Genomic DNA, 15,870 nt, shown 5'->3' on the forward strand with positions numbered 1-15,870 from the left:
CTAGCTCTCCCAGGGATTCTGTGAGCTACCAAGAACCTTTAAATAAATACGTTTTCTCCCTATATCAGTTAGAGATGGTTTCTGTGGCTTATGATTAAGACCACTGACCGCCATGATTCAGGTCTGTATCTGTAACCTGGGAGTAATTCAACTGCAAAAGTTTCTAGGTGTCAGGCACATTCAAAGTTGGATGGGTGATGGCCTCAGAGTTCCCAGGATTGAGGTAGTTTTGAGCAGTGCTCCAGCCATCGGAGATGCTCTCAAGAGGAACACCTGACCTGAGGTGCTCTTTTCTTTTCTCTTTCCTACTTCCTTTCGTTCCTTCCTTTTCATTCCTCATCCTTAGCTAATGCTTTGGCTAGCCCACAGACGTTGTTCAGCCCTAAGTGGGGCCCTTGGGAGAAGGAAGCTGTGAGCCCTTCTTAGTCTGGGCTGTCTTGGGAATAAAAGCTGCCTTAGAATGCGTCCCCCTCTGCCCTATCCCAGCCCTTCTTGGACTCAGCCATGAAGACCGGTAAATAAGGAAAATACGACATTATTTTTGTGTAACCTTTGATTCTCTATTACTTGGAAACCAAGGGTCATCCTGAGACCAAGTGGCAGCTCTAAAATATCTATAAAGAAAGAATATCTATATATCTATTAAGGGCAACAAATAGTTACTAGTGGGAGGTGGGGAGTTGGGCCAAGAAGCAGGGGCACTCCGTGTGGCCGGGGGCTGTCTTGAAACTGAGTTTATATAACTAGCACACTACTTCTATTTAGGTGGTATATGGTAGAGGAGCAGGAAAACCAGAAGTCTCCAAATATGGTCCTTTTGACCTTTTACCCAATATTTTAAAATATAGGTTGTCCTTATCAAAAAAGGCTTTTAATATTTTTATTTGAGGGTAACTTTGGGAGACAGATGGGTATAAGGGGGTCTATATAGCTCTCCCAAGCTACTAGTTGGTGCCACCACTCCTGGACAGGAGGCATCTATGGTCCCCAACATTATATCAGAAGGCAGTTATTCAGCCCCAAGTTCAATTTTGCTCTTAGGGACTTACACTGTTCCTCAGCCACCTGCCTGGGGCCTGACTTCCGGTTGCCTGGGCCCTTACCTCTGCTCATTGGTCTCCCAGGCACAGGACTCAGGGCTTTTGTGGCCTAATCCCTTGGGCCTAGAACAGAGTTTTAGCTGATCATTTTGCAGTGTGACCTCAGGCTTGCCAGACTTCAATACCTCCAACTCTTCCTTGCCATATCTTATAAATGCCCTGGTCTTTCCTTCTCCATTCCAGCCTGTGGAGTCTAGGCATGACATTGAAGTCAGTCCTTTGGCAAGAGCATACACAATTAGGGGTAATTTTCAGGTTATTATTTCTCCTTTTGGGGAACTCAGTAGGATTATTTGATTGAAAATGTACAAACACAAAACAAAACAAGAAACCCAGGAGACAAATTGAATTTGTCTGAGGTAAAAGGCTTTCAAGCATCCACCGGTGTGGAAGAGCACATTATACTTAAAATATACCCAATGCCTTATTGGATAGTTGATTTAACTTTGTTTTAACATTTTATTAGGGGGAGAAAAAGGTCAGTGGAGCAAAAGTTTCTATAGCAACCTGACAGCCGCACCTCTTGTAACCTATGAAATCATTAAATTATGAGGCGCAACTAAGTCTGAGACGGGCTTTGTGGGAATTGGCTGACCAATGGTTATATAACTGGAATAAGTGATGGTTTCAGCCCACTTATCAAGGAGGAGCCAAGTAGGTATTTACAAATGCCTGAGGCTGTGTAATATGGCCCTGTTGTTAGGAAGGCCTTCAACCTGGGGTGGGGATTGGGGGTTGGGAATATATATGTTGTGTACATGTATTCAGGAATGGGAGGTGGGGAGTGCCCTAAAGAATGGGAGGACAAAACCTGAGAAAACAGAAAGCCTAAGGCTTCATTCTGAAAAGCTTGGTGCTACTCAGACTAGGTAATCCCTGCTGGTCTGGTTCCCTGGCAAGAATGGGCAGGCCTCCTTTTTGGGGGGGAAGGGTGGGTGGAGATGAGTACAAGCCAGATGTACTTGAGAGTAAAGTGATGTGTGGGCAAGAAAACACAGGAAGACCAGGATGGCATGCTGGCGGGTACCAAAAAACAAAGAAACAACAACAAAAAACCTAGGCCTGGGAACCTGAGGATTTACCAAGGTTAAAAGGGCTAAATTGCCCAGTAGACACGTCCCCTGCAGCCCTCAGTCTCCCCCGTCCCAAACCTATGACAACAACCGGAAATTCCCGTTTATGCTCAGGTAGAAAATTGATGATAAGTATAGAGACTGCTGGAAATGAATATCCGCCATTAGTTTCTTTTATCTCAGCCACACCTCTGCAAACCAGATGTAAATAGATGAATCAACCCACTTTCGCTAAATGTGGGGAATTGCAGAGCCTCATATAAGGCAGCTACTTTACTTTGCACCTGTAGATGAGAATGGTGTTTGACTTAGAGAAATTTGTTCCCTGTCTGGGTAATACAATGAAGGAGTGAGAGAGGGAGATGCATTCTATTTTCTCAGCGTCCTGTGGGAGGAAAGTCTGTCACCTGATCAACATCAGCCCCACCAGAGGGGCCAAAGACCCCATTCTCACCAGCTACGTGAATGTTGAGAGACCAGTCTGGGGGGCTGCCCAATTCTTGGACCCTGGAAATTGCTTCTGTGTCAACCTCCCTTGTGTCTCAGAACCCACCTCTGCCCTCCCCATCCCCCAAACAGCACAATCAGGCACCTTATTTGTGTCTTTGATCACATTTGTCTGAGAGAAGGCAGGCGTGGGAGACGGAAGAATGTTTAATTCCGTGGGAGTGGTGGTGAGGGAGGCCAGTTTGGGATAACAACCAGTGCCACAGCACTCATGTGTTGGCTCTAATACTGAAGTCCAGGTCATTTCCAAGTTGCTGAGTGACCTTCAGTCTTCTGTGAGCCACAGCTGCAGCTGAGTCATAGGCACAAAGAGAGAGGGTGTGCTTGCTTCTTATAAGCCTTCTTCCTTATCCCCTCCCCATATTCTTCCTAGTTACTCGAGGAAGGGGCTGTGTCTTCTATTACTATTATGACAAAAGTCATGATGGCTTTGGAGTCACAGAGATCTGTCATTTACTACCTATAGATGACTTCCTCTGTCTGAGGCTTAATTTCCTTGGCTACAATATGGGGAGAAAATAGTACCTCATGGTGTATATCAGAGAATTATTGTGAAGTTTAAACAAGATCAATCATATAAAGAAATTTTCAGAGTCCCTGTCACACATAAGTACTGAATGAGTGTGAGTCATTATCAAGTCATTGCCCCAAATTATTTTGGAAATATGTTTGGAAGTTTCTCTATTATGAGCTCGGTTATTGAGAATCATTTCCTCAAAACCTCATCACCCTGGAGGAAGAGGCAGTGATCCAATCTAACTTCTCAAGCAAAGGACTGACCCCAAGCATGTGTTGACCACATCAGAGGGCACATACCCCACAAAGTTGTGCATGAAACATCACGTGGGCTTCTCTCTGTGCCTCTCTTGTACACGATAAGGAGCGGATTATGCAGTAACTACCTCCCGCTTGTTAGACTTCTGTGAGGGGAAGTGGTGTCCCAGGGTTCTCCATGTTTATGCTAATGGGATGGTTTGTCCAAGCCACATAGAAACATGATGCTTTTCCTCACTGTCAGTAGAACCTGTCCTTTGGCCACCTGGGTGCCCCCTGGGTTCCCTGCACATTTGACATCCCTTATAGGTATCCCTTGGGTGCCCTGACATCACACTCAACAAATGGAACTGACCAACCCTCAAATTGAAGGCTATTTTGCTAGTTTCTTTCTCTGGAAACAGCACATTACATTAATTGAGATGTTTCCCTCTAAACTTTTACATTTATCTTTTTTTTTCTTTATTTTTTTCCTCCAGAGAAAGGGAAGTCTGCAAGTGAGCTTCTATGAAATGTCGCTTAGTCTTTTCTACAACAGGTGCAGAGAGACAATTTCAGGACTGGGTGTGCTTTTAATATCCTCCCCCAAAATCAATAAGGACCAATTTTCCACACAGCCTTTCAATTCTGGATTGTAGTCATGAGAAATCGACAGGCTTCCAGGCTCCGGAGAGAGCTTTTTTTTATTTTCAGGAACAAATTTTCGGTAATGGTTCATACACACAAAGCCAAAGGCAAGATCAGTGCAACGTTTTAATTGTTCCAGACACAGTCATCAAAGAACTATTATGTGGGTGCCTCTGAAGCACCCCCATGTGTTCCACATGCAAAGGGTAGAGGCACATAAATGTCGACGACAAGGCATGGGCTCCTCAGCCTCGCTTAGTGTGCTCATGACGCACCCCTGGACTGTGCCAACCTTCTCCTGCAGGTTCCTGCAGGGCTGCCACTGTCATGCACCCCTCACGACAGACTACAGCCATGGGCAGAAAAGCTCTGCAGTGCTGCTGGGGAGCCTGTGCAACTTTTCCTCTGATCATCTCATGGATATATTGTTAAATCCAGTCATTTACGCATTTTCGTTTTTCTTACCTTTGGGCTAGTAGGGAGCAGAGAGAGTGCACTTTTCTGTCATAGGGGACTTCTGGAATTATTGTGATATTTAAAATTGGGCAGGTCCTTAGAAACCATCTAGTCCAATGTCTTCATTCTTTACAAGTGAATAAAGTCCAGAGAGATTTTTGTCATTTACCCAAGGCCATTATGACAATTTAGTAGCAGAATCAGAACTAGAATCCAGTTCAGTGCTCTTTCCGGGACAACATGTACTTTCCACTGTATTGGCATTTGTTTTACCTTAGATAATAACAGCTAATTTTTTTTGACCACTCTCTATGTGCCAGGAATTGTGTTAAGCACATTATCGTTTTCAATCCACAAAACAACGCTAAGAAGTAGGGACTTATATTTTCCCCACTTTTATAGACAAAGAGATGGAGGCTTAGAAAGGTCAAGTAACTGAGCCAAGGTTACACATCACAACATACAACTCTCTTAATATTTAATTTACTAAACTAACTAATCTAATCCAAGAAGAAGTGTACTCAGACTAGAGGGGATATTTATGTTGACCAGACTCTATAAGGCAGAATGTCAGAATTGATTTGTACATTTGTTAATTTGTATCCTGAGAAGATAATTTCCTGCATTAACATTTACAAAGCTATTTCTAGGAGGTTCTCTTCCCTTCTGAATGCTCTCATTGACATTCACCACTGTGATAAGCCCTTGCAAATGTGCACAGGTTGGAATTAAGAGGGGGAAGGCAAAAATTGAAGAATTAAAATATTGATTGAATAGATATCCTGGGATGTTTGGAAAGGATAAATCTATTTATTCCATTTGTCTTTTCCAATTATTCATAAATCTCCTCCCACTGAATTTTGGTAGAATAAAGCCACTTGAATAAAAGCCACTTGAGGTAATGGATCTATCCTCTGTGTTTGTACCTATCTGGTTTTTCCCCCACAAAATGTCTTCATACACACTTCCCACCTTCCTTCTCCTCTGCAACTGAGCACTAGATACCCTCTATATCACCCAGATAAACCATAAAGCAACACTTTGAAGCAACTCATTTAATCCCTCATATGGGCAAAAAACCCACAAGAGAAACCATGCTAGGATGTACAGGTTATGAGGACCTGTCTGATTATTTAGTGAATACCTCCTTCAGTTTCCATTCAAATCACTTGGGTCCCTATTATTTCCATGACACCGTCTAAACATTTTACTGTTCCTTGGAAGTAGAGTTTGAGCTGGTAGATGGAGTTGGTAACCTGGAGAGTTGGACTTTAGTCTCAGTTATCCTTTCAGAGGCTCAGTTTCCCCTAGGCTATTTAATACCTACCTTTCCGACATACAGAGTGGCTATAAAGACAATGAGAAGAAATACGTGACTGTTCTTGAAAAGTTACAGGTTATGCAAATGCAAATTATCATTTGTGATGGTTAATTTTATGTGTCAACTTGACCAGGCCATATGGTGCCCAGATATTTGGACAAACATTATTCTGAGTGTGTCTGTGAAAGTGTTTCTGGATGAGATTAACATTTGAATCGGTAGACTGAGGAAAGCAGATTGCTCCCCCCAGTGTGGGTGGGCCTCATCCAATCAGTTGAAGGCCTGAATAGACCAAAAAGGCTGACCCTTCCCTAAGAGAGAATTTCTCCTGCCTGACTGCCTGCAAGCATAGACATCAGCTTTTTCCTGCTTTTAGATTCAACTGAAACATTAGCTCTTCCTGGGTCTCAAGCCTTTGGCCTTCAGACTGCAATTACACTATTGGCTGCCCTGGGACCATGATCTGATTTATGTTTTTAAAAGATAACTCTGGTATGGAGACTGGAGTGTGTGTGTGTGTGAAGAATTAAAGCAGAAAGACCAGGTTGGAGGCCATTGTAGTCATCTGGGAAAGAAATCATAGTGGCTTAGCTTAAGGTGGTGGTACTTGAGATGGAGATAAGTGGATGGATTTGGAATATGTTTTGAAGGTAGAGGAAATAGGACTTGATAAGAGATTTCAGGTGAGAGGTAAAAGAATGGAAGGAATCAAAGTTGACTTTTAGGTGTTGGGCTTGAGCAACTTGGTACTGAAGTGGGAAACACTGTAACTGGAGGTGGGGGGAAATCAATAGTACAGTTTTGGACATATTAAGTTTGAGATGCCATACAAGTGGAAAGCTGGACACACATGTCTGGGGTTCATGGAAAAAGTCAGTCCTGGAGATAAACTTTTGAGGGTCATCAGTATTGACAGTATTTAAAGCCATGGGACTGGCTGAGATTGCTAGAGAGAGTATATGGGGAACAAGAGTCCCAGGACAGGGCCCAACACTTAGAGATTTAGCAGACCAGTAGGATCCAAAAAAGGAAATATAAAATAAGGAATTGGTGAGGTATGAAGAAAATCAGAAGAGTGCTTTCCCAGAAGTGAAGAAAGGAGAGTGTTTCATGAAGGAGAGTGTGAGCAAATGTGTTAAATGTTGCTAAAAGGTAATGGAAGAGGGGAGAAGAAATGACCGCTAGGTTTGGCAATATATCAGATTTAGGGTGTAAAAGATCACTCTAGTGTCAGCATGGAGAAGGCATTTGAGTGGATGGGAGATGGTGGCAAGATTGGAAACCGGGAGATACCAGTTAGAAAATCACTGTTACCGAAATTTCAAGAGAAAGACCATAAGGGCCTGGATTGAAATAGTGGTATTGAGGGAGAAGAGGAGGAGATAGACAAAGAAAATCTCTTAAAAATAAAACAAAGTTCTCTCATAAACACTTCTTTCTCTCCATTTCAACTGTTCCTATTTCAAAACCTCATTAGCCCTAAAAGCACAGGGCTTAGAAAAACCCAGGGATTATCCAAACTAAGCTCTGATATAATGCTTCCCGAATTAAGCATTAAGAAGTCATTCCCCTGGGCAAAAGCTTTCCATAGCAGAAATAAAATTAATATACAAAAATCAGTTGTATTTATCTATACTAGCAATGAACATTCCAAAAATGAAATTAAGTAAACAATTCTAATTACAATAGCATAAAAATCATAAAATACTTAGGAGTAAATTTAACCAAGGAGGTAAGACTTGTACATTGAAAACTACAAAACACTGTTGAAAGAAATTAAAGTAGATTAAAATAAATGGAAAGACATCCTATATTCATGGATTGGAAGACTTACTGTTGTTCAATGGCATACTTCCCAAATTGACCTACAGATTCAAGGCAATCCCTCTCAAAATCACAGCTGTATTTTTTTAGACAAAATGGACAATCTGATTCTAAAATTCATATGGAAATGCAAGGGACCCTGAATAGCCAAGACAATCTTTTAAAAGAAGAACAAAGTTGAAGGACTTTTCACTTCCAATTTCAAAGCTTACTACAAATCTACAGTAATCTAGACAATGTGGTTCTAGCATAAGAATAGACATATAGGCCAATGGAATAGAATTGAGAGTCCAGAAACGAGCCCATACATCAATGGTTAATTCATTTTCCACAAAGGTACCAAGACAATTCAATGTAGAAAGAATACTCTCTTCAACAAATGGTGCTGGGACAACTAGATATCCACATGCAGAAGAATGAAGTTAGACCCTTACCACGTACTATACATAAAAATTGACTCCAAAGAGATCCAAGACCTAAATGTAAGAGCTAAAACTCTTAGAAGAAAATATAGATGTAAATCTTTGTGACCTTGGTTAGACAATGGTTTCTTAGGTATGACACCAAATGCACAAGCAGACAAAGAAAAAATAGATAAATTGGACATCACCACAATTAAAGTAGTTTGCACTTTATTATGTATTAACTTGCTCTTATACAGATTGATTTTGTTTACTGACCTATTTTAGACTTTCTGTTGTCCCTTTTCTAAAAATTGAATACTAATGTTGAAGCCTGTGATTTCCTAATTTAGAAGACATGATCTCTAGCCATCTGATCAAGTTATACAGCAATATAATAATATACAGAAAAAGAAAATGCCCCTTTTATCATCAGTGGCTTCATCTGATCAGGCTTAAGAATGTTTTCACCAACAGGGGGTGAAATTTATAGTTGAATATAGGACACAGATGTTCTTAGAAATAAAGGGAACAAAAACATGGATTTCCTAATTCAGGAGTTATCCACTATTTACTTCTATTGAAGTCATATTTACTTACTTTCCTAAATTTACCATAAATAAAAGTTTAAAAAATCCTAAAATAGCTTGATAATCACAACTTTCCTTATATTCCTGCAATTCTCTTTTGCTTTATTTGGTACCAACAAAAATGTTTGGGAAAGGGGGTCCAAATGGATAAAAGATGTTCTAGGAACATCAGTCAAAAAGCACAGCGCAGGGAAACCAACCACAAAAATGCCTGAGGGATCTGTATTCTGATTAACGGAGGGTTAGATAGAATGCATAATTTACTATGTTTTGGCCCTTACAAAATTTCCTGCCCTTGTCCTAATATTGGTACTCTTCTCAGCGAGGTTGTCCTTGGACCTCCTGTTTAAAAATCTCACCTCTACATTTCCTATACCTCTTTCCTCTATTTTTCTTTTTTTTATTTCTTTTTTTCTTTTCTTTTAATTTATTTTTAATTTTTAATAACATCTTTATTGGAGTATAATTGCTTTACAATGTTGTGTTAGTTTCTGCTTTATAACAAAGTGAATCAGCTATATATATATATATATATATCTCCATATCTCCTCCCTCTTGCGTCTCCCTCCCACCCTCCATATCCCACCCCTCTAGGTGGTCACAAAGCACTAAGCTGATCTCCCTGTGCTATGCGGCTGCTTCCCACTAGCTACCTATTTTACATTTGGTAGTACATATAAGTCCATGCCACTCTCTCACTTCGTCCCAGCTTACCCTTCCCCCTTCCCATGTCCTCAGGTCCATTCTCTACATCTGCATCTTTATTCCTGTCCTGCCCCTAGATTCTTCAGAACCATTTTTTTTTTAGATTCCATATATATGTGTTAGCATATGGTATTTGTTTTTCTCTTTCTGACTTACTTCACTCTGTATGACAGTCTCTAGATCCATCCACCTCATTACAAATAACTCAATTTCGTTTATTTTTATGGCTGAGTAATATTCCATTGTATATATGTGCCACATCTTCTTTATCCATTCATCTGTCAATGGACACTTAGGTTGCTTCCATGTCCTGGCTATTGTAAATAGAGCTGCAATGAACATTGTGGTACATGACACTTTTTGAATTATGGTTTCCTCAGGGTATATGCCCAGTAGTGGGATTGCTGGGTCGTATGGTAGCTATATTTTTAGTTTTTTAAGGAACCTCCATACTGTTCTCCATAGTGGCTGCATCAATTTACATTCCCACCAACAGTGCAAGAGGGGTCACTTTTCTCCACACCCTCTCCAGCATTTATTATTTGTAGATTTTTTGATGATGGCCATTCTGACTGGTGTGAGATGATATCGCATTGTAGTTTTGATTTGCATTTCTCTAATGATTAATGATGTTGAGCATTCTTTCATGTGTTTGTTGGCAATCTGTATATCTTCTTTGGAGAAATGTCTATTTAGGTCTTCTGCCCATTTTTGGATGGGGTTGTTTGTTTTTTTTGATATGGAGCTGCATGAATGGCTTGTAAATTTTGGAGATTAATCCTTTGTCCATTGCTTCATTTGCAAATATTTTCTCCCATTCTGAGGGTTGTCTTTTCATCTTGTTTATGGTTTCCTTTGCTGTGCAAAAGCTTTTAAGTTCATTAGGTCCCATTTGTTTATTTTTGTTTTTATTTCCATTTCTCTAGGAGCTGGGTCAAAAAGGATCTTGCTGTGATTTATGTCACAGAGTGTTCTGCCTATGTTTTTGTCTAAGAGTTTGATAGTGTCTGGCCTTACATTTTGGTCTTTAATCCTTTTTGAGTCTATTTTTGTGTATGGTGTTAGGGAGTGTTCTAATTTCATACTTTTACATGTAGCTGTCCAGTTTTCCCAGCACCACTTATTGAAGAGGCTGTCTTTTCTCCATTGCATATTCTTGCCTCCTTTATCAAAGATAAGGTGACCATATGTGCGTGGGTTTATCTCTGGGCTTTCTATCCTGTTCCATTGATCTATATTTCTGTTTTTGTGCCAGTACCATACTGTCTTGATGACTGTAGCTTTGTAGTATAGTCTGAAGTCTGGGAGCCTGATTCCTCCAGCTCCGTTTTTCTTTCTCAAGATTGCTTTGGTTATTCAAGGTCTTTTGTGTTTCCATACAAATTGTGAAAATCTTTGTTCTAGTTCTGTGAAAAATGCCAGTGGTAGTTTGATAGGGATTGCATTTAATCTATAGAATGCTTTGGGTAGTATACTCATTTTCACAATGTTGATTCTTCCAATCCAAGAAGATGGTATATCTCTCCATCTATTTGTATCATCTTTAATTTCTTTCATCAGTGTCTTATAATTTTCTGCATACAGGTCTTTTGTCTCCTTGGGTAGGTTTATTCCTAGGTATTTTATTCTTTTCATTGCAAAGGTAAATGGGAGTGTTTTCTTAATTTCACTTTCAGATTTTTCATCATTAGTGTACAGGAATGCAAGAGATTTCTGTGCATTAATTTTGTATCTTGCTACTTTACCAAATTCATTGATTAGCTCTAGTAGTTTTCTGGTAGCATCTTTAGGATTCTCTATTTATAGTATCATGTCATCTGCAAACAGTGACAGCTTTACTTCTTCTTTCCGATTTGGATTCCTTTTACTTCTTTTTCTTCTCTGATTGCTGTGGCTGAAACTTCCAAAACTACGTTGAATAATAGTGGTGAGAGTGGGCAACCTTGTCTTGTTCCTGATCTTAGTGGAAATGGTTTCAGTTTTTCACCATTGAGGATGATGTTTGCTGTGGGTTTGTCATATATGGCCTTTATTATGTTGAGGTAAGTTCCCTCTATGCCTACTTTCTGGAGGGTTTTTATCATAAATGGGTGTTGAATTTTGTCAAAAACTTTTTCTGCATCTATTGAGATGATCATATGGTTTTTCTCCTTCAATTTGTTAATATGGTGTATCACATTGATTGATTTGCATATATTGAAGAATCCTTGCATTCCTGGGATAAACCCCACTTGATCATGGTGTAGGATCCTTTTAATGTGCTGTTGGATTCTGTTTGCTAGTATTTTGTTGAGGATTTTTGCATCTATGTTTATCAGTGATATTGGCCTGTAATTTTCTTTTTTTGTGATATCCTTGTCTGGTTTTGGTATCAGGGTGATGGTGGCCTCGTAGGATGAGTTTGGGAGTGTTCCTCCCTCTGCTATATTTTGGAAGAATTTGAGAAGGATAGGTGTTAGCTCTTCTCTAAATGTTTGATAGAATTCGCCTGTGAAGCCATCTGGTCCTGGGCTTTTGTTTGTTGGAAGATTTTTAATCACAGTTTCAATTTCAGTGATTGTGATTGGTCTGTTCATATTTTCTATTTCTTCCTGGTTCAGTCTCGGAAGGTTGTGCATTTCTAATAATTTGTCCATTTCTTCCATGTTGTCCATTTTATTGGCATAGAGTTGCTTGTAGTAATCTCTCATGATCCTTTGTATTTCTGCAGTGTCAGTTTTTACTTCCCCTTTTTCATTTCTAATTCTATTGATTTGAGTCTTCTCCCTTTTTTTCTTGATGAATCTGGCTAATGGTTTATCAATTTTGTTTATCTTCTCAAATAACCAGCTTTTAGTTTTATTGATCTTTGCTATCGTTTCCTTCATTTCTTTTTCATTTATTTCTGATCTGATCTTTATGATTTCTTTCCTTCTGCTAACTTTGGGGATTTTTGGTTCTTCTTTCTCTAATTGCTTTAGGTGTAAGGTTAGGTTGTTTATTTGAGATGTTTCTTGTTTCTTAAGGTAGGATTGTATTGCTATAAACTTCCCTCTTAAAGCAGCTTTTGCTGCATCCCATAGGTTTTGGGTCATCGTGTTTTCATTGTCATTTGTTTCTAGGTATTTTTTGATTTCCTCTTTGATTTCTTCAGTGATCTCTTCGTTATTAAGTAGTGTATTGTTTAGCCTCCATGTGTTTGTATTTTTTTACAGATTTTTTCATGTAATTGATATCTAGTCTCATAGTGTTGTGGTCGGAAAAGATACTTGATACGATTTCAATTTTCTTAAATTTACCAAGGCTTGACTTGTGACCCAAGATATGATCTATACTGGAGAATGTTCCATGAGCACTTGAGAAGAAAGTGTATTCTGTTGTTTTTGGATGGAATGTCCTATAAATATCAATTAAGTCCATCTTGTTTAATGTATCATTTAAAGCTTGTGTTTCCTTATTTATTTTCATTTTAGATGATCATTTAGATGATCTGTTCTTCTGCCTCATTTATTCTGCTATTGATCCCTTCTAGAGAATTTTTAATTTCATTTATTGTGTTGTTCATGATTGTTTGTTTTCTCTTTAGTTCTTCTAGGTCCTTGTTAAACATTTCTTGTATTTTCTCCATTCTATTTCCAAGATTTTGCATCATCTTTACTATCAGTATTCTGAATTCTTTTTCAGGTAGACTGCCTATTTCCTCTTCATTTGTTAGGTCTGGTGGGTTTTTACCTTGCTCCTTCATTCGCTGTGTGTTTCTTTGTCTTCTCATTTTGCTTAACTTACCATGTTTGGGGTCTCCTGATGCTTTTAACATGAAGTTATGGGTTTTGAGGGAGGAAGACCACAGAGGTCAAGTGCCTTTCTCAACACATCATATCAAGGGTACATGCTATCAATATAACTTATCATTATTGATGTTGACTTTAGTCACCTGGCTGGAGGCACTGTCTGTCAGCTTTCTCCACTGTAACATTACTCTTCCCAGCCCCCTCCCCCCACCTTTACATACTGTACTCTCCAGAAGGAGGTCACTATGCCCAGCCCACACTTAAAGAGTGCGGGGTTACACTCCACCTCCTTGAAGGCAGAGTATCTACATAAATTATTTGGAATTCTTCAGCACAGGAGCTTTGTCTCTTCTCCCCCATTTATTTATTTATTTATTATTTATTTAATATCAGTATGGACACATGGATATTTATTTTATACTTCGGGTTATAATCCAATACTCTCATTATGTATTTTTTGGCTCAGCTTATTTCAGCTGTGTTCACTGGAAACTCTTTCATATCAGTTCCTGTGTCTCTTTGATATACCCTCATCATTTGGGGATTTTTTGTTTAGCATGTTCTTATTCTCTGTCACTACAAGATGCTCCAGACTCATCTTATGTATTCCCTGCCCCAGTCCCGGAATCAGCCTTTTCTCCAAGGAGACCTGGTTCTCTTTATTGGAGAATAGCATTAGAAACCAATATCAGGGGACTGGGTGTGCTCATTGCTACTGGAGTGTTGTTGCTTCTAGGCCCCTTCAGTGACAGAGCTAGGAGATATATGCATACATACTAACCCATGTATACTTGCATATCAAGAATTATTTCTCTATCTCTTCATCTGTATCTGTGTTAAGCTGGACATGAGTTCAAGCTGATATCTCTGGTTATCACATGTGTCATTCTGGTTTCCTCCCCTTGCTTATCTGTAGCCTCCCACTACAACCTCCCACTACAGGTTGGAATCTGGTTCCCACCATCTGCCATCCATTTACTTAATTGGCCAATGTATACATGTACAGCAATTTTAGAATTGGACCTGTACCTCCACGAGAAACACCTTTACCAAGCAGAGTAGAGTGTTTATGTACTCTCTTATCTTCAGCTTTACATTAGCCAGTCAAAATACCATTTGCAAAGTTACTTAGGTCAGCATCATTTTCCACACTCCCTTCAGGGAGGTTATGTCATATATTTGTAAAACAGCTAGATTCATTAGTCTGCATCTCATACTGGGGTCCTCCAACCTCCTGGTTGGTTAGAAAAAAATTTTTTCATATATTAAGGTTTACTTTTTGTGCTGTAAAGTTCTAAGAGTTTTGACGAATGCATAGTGTCACGTGTCTACCACTAGAGTAGCATACTGATTACTTCTATCACACTAAAAAAATCTCCTGTGCTTCCACTAGTCAAACTCTCCTCCTCTCCAAACTGATAGCAACCATTAATCCATTTTCCATCTCTCTAGTTTGCCTTTTCCAGAATGTAATACGAATGGAATTATACATTATGTAGCATTTTTGGTCTGACTTCTTTCACTTAGCAAAATGCATCTAAAATCCATCCATCCATATTGTTGCCTGAATTAGTAGTTTTTTACCTGTATCATTGAATTCCATTGTATGGAAATACCACAATTTGTTTATCCGTTTATCTATTGAAAGACACCTTGGTTGCTTCCAGTTTTAGCTTCAATACAACGCTGTATATGTTACCATTTCGAACTTAGCCAGCCAAATTCAGAAACACTTGCTGAGTGTTTCAGTGTTAGTAATCTTAACAGGCTTTCAAGTACTTCTAGGGCAATCAGATCTCTATTGCTCCACGCTTCAGTTTGGAAAGAAAGTTTGGATTTAATGCAATAGGAATAGATGCACATCACCAGGTGACACCTTTCCTACCTATATTGTGTCACCCAGAGAAACTCATCAAGAGACAAGTGTATGGGGGAAAAATATGGGAAATGATGTGAAGCAACTGAAAAGGTTGAATAACGAGAGACTGGGGTCCTTCAGAACTGGATTTCTGTTAACAACTCAACAATGAGATAAAGATAATAGGACTGAACATTTTAGTAAAGATACTTCACATATGTCAAAAGTTTCCAAAATCACAGCACACAGACCTTCTCCACGTTGTTGCAGTGAGTGGGTTGCTCCTGTGCAAGTAGGGATCTAAATTTAAAGTTTCAGAGATAATTGGTACAGAAGTATGAATTTTAATTTGAATTTGTTATTGTGGGTCTGTGATTTATGCATAACTAAGGAAATACTATACTCAGTTTTAGAAAACTGTTGTCAGCATATTATTAATTGAAAAGATGATGCATCAAAATGTTAAGAGAATATTTTTTAAAAGAAGATATGTTCAGTAGCTGTAATCAGAGTTAACTTGCTTTGAACTGTAGTTCAAATACTTATCTTTTTAAAAAATTAATTAATTTATTTATTTATTTTTGGCTGTGATGGGTCTTTGTTGCTGCGCGTGGGCTTTCTCTAGTTGCAGCGAGCAGGGGCTATTCTTTGTTGCGGTGCGCGGGCTTCTCATTGCAGTGGCTTCTTTTGTTGCAGAGCACGGGCTCTAGGCATGTGGGCTTCAGTAGTTGTGGCACGTGGGCTCAGTAGCTGTGGCTTGTGGGCTCTAGAGAGCAGGCTCAGTAGTTGTGGTGCACGGGTTTAGTTGGTCCACAGCATATGGGATCTTCCCGGGCCAGGCATCAAACCCATGTCCCCTGCATT

This window comes from Balaenoptera musculus, chromosome X (genome assembly GCF_009873245.2).
Source record: "Balaenoptera musculus isolate JJ_BM4_2016_0621 chromosome X, mBalMus1.pri.v3, whole genome shotgun sequence".
Classification (NCBI taxonomy): Eukaryota; Metazoa; Chordata; class Mammalia; order Artiodactyla; family Balaenopteridae; genus Balaenoptera; species Balaenoptera musculus.